General features: G+C 34.1%; 1 protein-coding gene across 2 annotated transcripts in view; it reads right to left on the minus strand.

Annotated features, from left to right (window-relative positions):
* The window catches only part of LOC108684531 (DE-cadherin-like), a 147,523-nt gene that overhangs the window by 74,984 nt on the left and 64,263 nt on the right, over positions 1 to 8,276 (minus strand). The gene's annotated exons all lie outside the window — the stretch shown is intronic.

Here is an 8,276-nt window from a genome sequence, read left to right on the forward strand (position 1 = left end):
TCAATATGATGCTCTCAGATTATTTAGCTTATATGCTAATGCGATTCTATGACAGAAACATCTACAATAGAACGCTCTTTCTTAGCATTGTCACTCTATTGTTTCGCGCAGAGGGCTTCTGGGAATTAAAGTTATCTGACACCGACTGTTATAATGAGAGCGTTCGAGAGTGACGCATGTGCGTTTCAACGTCCACGTGGCCACGTGTGCAACGCGACAATGTTAGGTGCACAATAGGCTCGCGCTACAAATGGAATCAATTTGCTAGACCGAGGGGCACTTCCCTCTTGTAGGGTACGATCTCTCTCATCATCTCTTCCTCGCTCTTTCTCTCTCTCTCTCTCTCTCTCTCTCTCTCTCTCTCTCTCTCTCTCTCTCCTCGGTGCTCTCGAATAGCCGCTCATTGTATCCTTAGTGCGTTTTGGCTCGTGCCTCGTCGTCGGCGAAACAAGCTTACCGGATGGTACAGGGGAAGAGGAAGCCGCCGCGGCGTGATTTAATATCGTAGAACAGCCCGTAACGCCCCGCAGAATCGCACTTTGGTTTTCACGAGTGGGTAGGGGAACCCCTGCTGCGTTGTTTCCTTCGGAGTTCGGATCGCACCGCCATCGAACAGCGAAGCTCGACTCCCTTACGAAACGAAACTCTCTCTCCCTTTTCACTCTTTCCCATCTCTCATGATTCATCTTCTCCCTTTGCTTGGTCACGTGCCGACTACTGCTGCATTTATACGAGCCCTCGAATACGAACGTTACATATTGTATTCACATATATATATATATATAGATTGTAATCAGTGTGCTCGAGGATGCATAAGCGTAAACATTAAGAAAGCAACCTTGTAACCTAAAGCTGATCTCGAATGTTCTCAAACATAAATTTTCGTTATCGTCACGATACAGGAATAAAGCTTGAAATATTTTACTTGCTTTTTTTTATTAAAATATATTTTAATTATTAAAAATTAAATTAGGCAAAATTAGGTAAACTTTATGTTTCTCGGTATTATATTGAAGGTTATTAGTTGCTATGTATCACAGCTCGCTCGAAAATTTAACTTAATTACTTTGAAAATACATAGGTATATATTTCAAATATTCACTTAGAAATATATGTAGATCGTCGAAAAATAAATTTTCCACATTCGTGCTTGCGCTGTAATTGGAATGCTAGTTTACTTGGTCTCTCTGCATTAAATATAACAGAAATTATAAAAGCTTGCATTGCAGTCATGGAATTTATTTTTGTAAAATTAATTTACAAATTCCCGGAGCATACGATGGCAAAAGATTAACAGAGCAATATAAATTAATTGTGGGAGCATAAAAAATACCGAGTTTTATTAACAAAAGCGTGAGTTTTAATATCTTGTAGCTTTTTTCAAGCGACAGACACTGCCGACGCTCATGCACGTTCGTGCATCTTAAACGCAGGAAACGAATCAGCTGCAGGATAAAACAACCGGTCGATATTATAATATAAATTTTATTTCGATCAACGTAGGGCTCTCCTTTCCCTTTTAGTAATTCAGCTTTTATTCTCACCCTTCGTTTCCGCACACTACACCATGGTATATACCCTTAGGATTCATAATCGTCCTCATCCCTTTACATTTTTTCCAATCCTGATTACGCCATTGACAAATACTACGTGCCAGCAATAACCACGTAACAATACTGCGATCCATGTAATTATGTACGTTGGCATGAATGCTGTAAAATCGATAATTTACCGCGGAATGGTGGTATAATTTATATGCGTTATTTCAACGTTAACGAGCCAGAATAATAAAGAGAGAAATGCAAAGGAAAGGTAATAACGGTTTGTGCAATAAAGGGGATTTCGCGTTAGGATATATCTATAATTCAATTAAAAACCAATTGAAAACGTGCAATTAAAAAGCAATAACCTTTGATTCAATATAATCGCCATAAGCTATAATAAACTAGTAATTTATATCTTAAACCGGTATAGAAAATATTTTTGTATTCTCTATACCTAAATGCATTTATGAAATCCAATTTATTGTTAACAAATATTATCGTTAACAAATAAATATTCACAAAATTAATATTGCTTTGTGCATAATATTAGGTGTGGGAAAAAGTTCGTGGCGTTTTTTCCCGTTAGATGTAACGGGAAAAACGTCACGAACTTTTTCCCACACCTAATACTACGATAAAATTTTGTGACCTTAGAGCTCAAATGATCACAGTGGACTATTAAGGCCATTACATGTACAAAAATTTTAATCGTAATCGTAAGATCTCAAAGAAATCGACCAATCATTATCAAAATTGCGATCTTAAACGTTTTAAAACGTTTGACTGTGACTTGCCGATTTGTTTTGTTGGCCTTACGATTAAAATTTTTGTACGTGTGATGACGTTTATTTGTATTCGACTTAATCCATGCACTTTTTTTCAAAAGAAACATCCTGTTCTTTTTAAAGAAAAGCATAAACTTCCACTACGAGACTTTCCATTGCGAAACAAACGAGATAAAAATCGGTGATTTGGCATAGTAGGTTCCATCCTACTCTTCTTATTCTTTTGACTTAGCTCTCCTTCAAACTATTGTCTCTTCCGCTTGTTGAAGCACTTTCTTCAAAAGAAATTGCAGTCCACGTGACTATTGTTCGAACCACTTGTATATTTTTGTGCTCGATTTTCATTCAGTCTTGGGAAACTCATGCACAAGTGAAGATAAGCTATAAACAATTATATTGATTATATTTTTTGAGATCTTCGTTATATACCCCTCCAAAAAAAATTAAAATCGCACCTATATTTTTATATATTAAAACAAAGCTCGGCGCTTTTCGGCCGATTTTCAGCTTGACGTTTAGACTGCGCGCGGGTTGGTGAGATAAGAGACGAGAAACCAAGTTGAAAACTCGGCTGAAAAGTGCATCGCGTGCGCTGTATTAAAATATAAATAGCGTATTCCTTATAGACTTAAAAAAGAGAGGAAAACAGATGGATACAGAGAGAGAGGGGGAGGGATACAAAATTAACGTTAGGCCACCACCTCCACTTTCAATCGCATTTTCTGTTAAACCGTTCGAGCATAAAAACTGAGACTACAAAGAGATATAAAAAGCACTTAATTCTAACACAGATATATTTTAATTTTTTCTTAGGGGAGAGGATTAACTTAAGAGGTTTTCTTGAATAAACAATAAATCCTTACTTCTTTAATGATAATTATTTTCTAGCCCTAACATCTTTCTATAGATTGTTAACATCATCTGAAACTACGTTAATATTACATTAACCATAATCTATTCGAAGAGGAACATTTGAAGAGTTCGAACACTCGGATTTACATACAGACAGCACGAGAAAGGTAGTCGCCGATAATACATATTACAATACATACTTTCTTATATCGCTGTCCTTTCGTTATCTCAAGCGTTTCGCCACATTGTGACTTATATATCCCTATATTTATGAGTGCACTCAACGTATTTATGATAATCGTAAAACACCTCACAAGCGTCAGGAGGTCGGTTTTGTTTCCTCAACGGCTTGTACGTTAATGTAAAAATAGTTGCACACGAAATGAGTACAATGGTTACACGGAATAGCGTTGCTTGCTCTGTATAAAATTATGCGGAATTTGTGGATGTGTTGGTAGAGAACATACAACGTAACGGAAGCTTTTTAGCTTGTCGACCCCTATCCGGGATTATTTCTTGACATTGTTCTTTTAGAATTTAATTCTTTCACATACGGTAGCTTGCTTTCGCTTACTATGTCGCAGTGCAATGCACTTTACGCTAAAAGTGGTTGTATCATATACATGTGACAAGTAAATCATTTGTAAACTTTGATAATATTAATAAATAACATGTAACTATAATTTTTTTTTATAATATCCAAATTAACTTATACTTATATATTATCCAAATTAACTTATAATTATATATTAAGTTAATAACATTACGGAAAAATTGAATACAAAATGTAAAAAAATTATCCGTAAAATACGTTAAATGCAATTGTATGCGTTAAAATAGTTGGTCCCCTTGCAATCTCACATCGGTATTCAGACACGACACACGGAGGAATTCATGGGGAATGAAAATAAAACAGCGCTTAACGAACTCACCGGGTGACCGAATTTTACGGATGCTGATCGTAAATTTGCATTCGAGTACTTCGATAGATAGATACGATTGCTGATCAAACATTTTCGCATGGGAAAAATATTTTCCACTTAACAATGAAGAGTAATGCAAATGGTGGAGATATCGATGTTCCGGAATTTAAAAATGAAAGTCCAGTCGCACTACCTTCCTGCTCGACAATTAAACCAACCATTTTTTCCATTTCTAATTCATCGGAGGATACTCTCACGTGAAGTGGGCGAAAATTTCGAAAAGCTACAAAAATGAGGCAATGTTCTTTTGGATGATATGATTCCTGAGGGATTAGTGGATATTGTCCTTAATTCAAACCAAATGTGAGTGCGCCGCATATGATCGTTAGATCGGGGACGCTTTCAAATGTGAATGCCCCACGACAGAGTAACATGATCGATAATGCGATTAAAAAAAGACCGATAATTTCGAAGAGACTGTTGCAAGAGAACGAATAGACTGATGCTTGTCCTACAATAATATATATAAAATCATAAGCACAACTGTACAAGTAATTGTAAAAATTGACCAATCACAAATCAAATATTCTCCTTATATTCGACTTAATTGATCAATTCTCACAACTATAACCACTTACAACTACGCTATTGTAGAATGGCACTGAGAGAACACCGGTTGATAGTGACAGCAAAGAAAATAGGCGTCGAATTCGCTTTGGCGCACAATCGTGTGCCTATTCGCACACAATTTCAAACTGGCGAAATGAACTAAATTTTAGCAGTATGCTCTTCACCACTTCCATCTCCCTATTACTGACTTATTTTATTCTCGTTTTCTTCGCCCTTGCATCACTACATCGATATATTTCGACCGCTTGTCTATTGTCTCTTCGCCTCTTCTCCTATCCAATGTCCTATTTAGTTCGACCTACTACGCGAACAATTCAAACGTCGCGACTGCCAAGATATTAGAGACACGGCATATCAGGAGCAGGAAACGTGTCAGAACGACCGAGAATAATCGGAAGAGAGAAAGAACAAACTCGGGAAAGACAAACTAAAGGCCGGGCGAGGTGCGGCGCGAAAATTAAATAAACGGTGAAATTATGAGCGAAATAATGAGCAAATTTTATCAGAAACATTCAGAAACGCTGGGAAAAAGCAATGTGGCGTTTTGCACGCAACAAGTACACACATACATTTTATAATTTAACATTTTATCTGTCGATTAGCTTTTTTTATTCCTTCTGCTTCATCGAGAGAGAGAGAGAGAGAGAGAGAGAGAGAGAGAGAGAGAGGAGAGAGGAGAGAAAGCTGTCATTCGTGGCTGACGATGCCGATATTTTCGCACGAGGCATCGTATACCTGCACGTATCAATCTTCCGCAAATTACTGTTGTCCAAGGCAACAGCCGCGCAGAGTATCAATTCTTTTGAACAAGGTTCAAATTGTTTTTCCATTGCAAACACCGCGCAATCAATAAAACGTCAGGTCCGTTAAGCGCTATAACGCATAAAAATGTCTACGTCTTTATTATATCTAATCATATGTTACTCTACATGCACGCGGACATTATATTAATATTTATCCTCTAATATCAGAAAAGTAATTCATGATTATAACAAAAAATCTCTTGATATCGTGCAACTGATATCCGCCTATCTAAAAATACATCATAACTAAATATATCGTTACAGATCTACAATTATAATAAAGTAATTTAATTCGATATTGTACTATAATTTCATTCATTTTATTAATATAAATGTTCATATTTTCATTTAAATAGATATTAAATGTACGATGGAATATTTAAAAAATTAAAATTGAAAAATATATTATGAGCAATTTTATTGCATTTAATTTTCATCTTGTTTGTTCTTAAAATTCAATTAAATAAAATAATCTAATAATCAGTACAGCTATAATGTTAAATATTGATTAACGAGTTCAGTAGTTCTTGGAGTAATTCTTGTGTTTTGCTATGCAGATAGAAAGATACTTTCCCGCAAAGCTTCTATCTGCCAGCAATATATATACGTATCATCGCGCTTTCGCGAGTCGTGACGCCGCGAGCTGCGTAAACGTATCATTATCACTGAATGGCATTGCGGATACGTCGCAATGCCGCATAAACGAGAAGCGTTCGTACCTCTGTCGACAAAAGCAACACGGCAACATGTAAACGTCCGTAATCCAATTTCGCTCCTACATACATCGTCAGAGACGCAGCTGGAAAAATTGCAAACGCGCGCATCCTACTGAGCGCGTTAATGCCAAGCCTTTGTGTCAAAGCTTATGTCAATGTTGATTTTACAACCAATTGTACGTGGAATAACAACTGTCGCCAACTAACGTCCAATGCAGCCTTTTGGGATGCCCAATACGAAAATAATTTAGCTGATATTGCGGCAACGAGACGAGAGCAATTACGACATTGCAGGAACTCAAAAGGGCCGCGGCTTTCGGTCGCTCGTTACTTTAATTTCGTCGGCCAGCAATATCATGCACGTTCATTAATAACCAAAATATCCTTAGAGGAATCTGCGGCGAGGAATAATTTGCAACGTTATATACATATATATATACGTTATATACACATTAAAGTTTAAAGGTCTTCTAATAAAGCTATTGCCTTTACCTGCTCTTCTTTTTTTTCTATAAAGCTTTTTCTCAATTATTTACAAAGACGAAGAATGGTTAATGTTCCGAATTTAGCCTATCTTTATTTATTTCATAAATTATTATTCCGCTGCCAGGATTGGCATTATTTTACCCACCACAAAAAACCCAGGAGTTTTTTTGGATTTTACCCACTTAAAAAAAATTCAAAATTTATGAGTTTTTTTGAGTTTTATTAGGATTTTGTATAAGAAAAATAAATTTTTTAATCGGTAATACACATAAAAGGAACGTATTTATAAATATTTAATGAATATAGATATATTAAACTAACTGGAGTGATATAATATTAATATATTATACCAATTTTAATATATACAAGGTGTACAAAAAGTCCCGGAAGTCTCTTAAATTTAAATATCTTGAAAAGTACATATTTTAAAGAAAAATGTTTCAGAAAAAAGTTGTAGAGTTAAGTTTAAATCTATTAATCACATCCGTCTGACCGTCTTGGCGACGCCACCCAATATCAAACGGAAATGATTATAGATGTTTTTAAATCCTTTTTGTCTAAAAACATTTTTCTCAAAAATGCTTATTTTTCAAAATATTTAAAAGGTCCGGAACTTTTATATACCCTATATGTAGCCGTTTTACTTTGTAATAGCATAAAGGAAATTTAGTCTAATGTTAAATTCTTAAAAAATAATGATTAAATTCTAAAAAAATTACAATTTTTAATAATGAATTAAAATTATATCGTAACGTATTATTTCCATCGCGAAATAATAATAATTCGATGAATTAAAATTATGTTGGGACATAAAATTCTGAATTTCTATTATCCCTTGACATAATTTTAATTCATGGAAATATTATGTTACGACATAATTTTAATTCATTATTAAAAATCGTAATTCTTTTGAGATAGTTATTTTTTAAGAATTTAACATTAGACTAAATTTCTTTTACGCTATTAAAAAATAAAACGACTTGCCATTTATTCGGTACTGATAATATTAAAAACACAAATATTATGCAACGACTTAAAATTATTTCGCGACATAATAATTTCACGAATTAAAATTATGTTGGGACATAATAGAAATTCCCAATTATTATTATGTCGCGACATAATGATAATTCGACAAATTAAAATTATGTCACGACATAATAAAAATTCGGAATTTCTATTATGCCTTGACATAATTTTAATTCAAAAATATTGAAATAATTTTTTTAAGACAATTATTTTTTAAGAATTTAACATTAGATTAAACATAAACTTCTTTTATGCTATTAAAAAGTAAAACGGCTTGCCATACTTTTGTCTGAATTTTTAGCAACTAGAAATAGTAGAAATTCAGATAAAAGTGTTCAATGTACTAAAAATGTAGAAATATTCAGATACAATTTTATAATGATATTTGTTTACTATTTTGAAACTAAGGTAATAAGCTAAAATTTTTTTTGATTATTGTGCAATGTCTTTCTAATTATTTTAATTATATATATTGTATACATATATATTGTAAAATATTTGCTAAAGT

This window comes from Atta colombica, unplaced genomic scaffold, assembly GCF_001594045.1.
Source record: "Atta colombica isolate Treedump-2 unplaced genomic scaffold, Acol1.0 scaffold135, whole genome shotgun sequence".
Lineage (NCBI taxonomy): Eukaryota > Metazoa > Arthropoda > Insecta > Hymenoptera > Formicidae > Atta > Atta colombica.